The sequence below is a fragment of the Macrobrachium nipponense genome, chromosome 5, assembly GCF_015104395.2.
Source record: "Macrobrachium nipponense isolate FS-2020 chromosome 5, ASM1510439v2, whole genome shotgun sequence".
Lineage (NCBI taxonomy): Eukaryota > Metazoa > Arthropoda > Malacostraca > Decapoda > Palaemonidae > Macrobrachium > Macrobrachium nipponense.
The window spans coordinates 6,786,516-6,788,065 of NC_061107.1; positions in this window are offsets into that span (position 1 = coordinate 6,786,516).

Sequence of the window (1,550 nt, forward strand, 5' to 3'; positions counted from 1 at the left end):
GCCTGAGATATATTACTACTGAAATGATGACAAATCGTTGGGTAAACCGATTGTAAAAGATTTATTAATACTTTTAGCGAATATTACAATATTTGAAATATTTTAAACCCGTGACTCTGCCTGCGCGTGAGAACTTCCCATTACTACTATCTGGTTGTGCTGTTCCGTAATTATTCAACACAGGGACATGTAACTAGAGACGACCACGAGTATTACTTGCCAACATCAGAGCGACAATACACGGAGCTCTGGTCTCCTAACAATACAAACTATTATGTCTCAGTTCGTAGTGAGGCTCTCATGAATGAGCGTGGCCTGGCTTGATCCCATTAAAGGCTGGATGAGGTACGCTGATTTTTTTTGTATATGTATGTGTATATATATATATATATATATATATATATATATATATATATATATATATATATATATATATATATATATATAATATCACCAGTCATCACATACGAATAAACGATGTGATCTTTCTAGTTTTTATGGGGATTTTCAAGGTCTGAAATGGACAGCCTTCGATTCGCAAAGACTTTCTAGAAAGCATTTGATTAATATATTGAATCCCTTTAAAAATACAAGTTTATTCCAGTTAAAATCTGTAACTAGTCATTCCATTTAAAATTACATAATTAGTCATTCCATTCAAAATCTATAAGTAGTCATTCCAGTTAAAATCTCCATATAAGTAGTCATTCCAGTTAAAACCTATAATTAGTCATTTCAGTTAAAACCTATAAGTAGGCACTCCATTTAAAATCTATAACTAGTTACTCCAGTTACAAATCACAACTAGACATTCCAATTTAAATCTATAACCAGCCACTCCAGTTAAAATCTATAACTAGTCATTCCAGTTCAAATTTCTAACTAGTCAATCCATTTAAACTCTATAACTAGTCATTTCGGTTAAAATCTATTACTAGTCATTCCAGTTAAAACCTATAATTAGTCATTCCAGTTAAACGCTATAACTAGTCATTCCAGTTAAAATTCATAACTAGTCATTCCAGGTAAACTCTATAACTAGTCATTCCAATTAAAATATATAACTAGTCATTCCAGTTCAAAACTATAACTAGTCATTCCAGTTAAAATCTATAACTATTCATTCAGGTTAAAATATAAAACTAATCATTCCAGTCAAAACTATAACATTCATTCCAGTTAAAATCTATAAATAGTTATTCCAGTTAAAATCTATACCTAGTCACTCCAGATTTAAAACCTATAATTAGTCATTCCAGTTAAAACCTATAATGAGTTATTTCAGTTAAACTATAATTAGTCAATCAAGTTAAAACCTATAACTAGACAATCTAGTTCAAATATATAACTACTCATTCCAGTTAAAACCTATAACTAGTCATTCCAGTTCAAATCTATAACCAGTCATTTCAGTTAAAATCTATAACGAGTCATTCCATTTAAGATCTATAACGAGTCATACCAGTTAAAATCTATAGCCAGTCATTCCAGTTAAAATCTATAACTAGTCATTCCACTTTGTTGATCATAATCTCACACATAATTTCTAT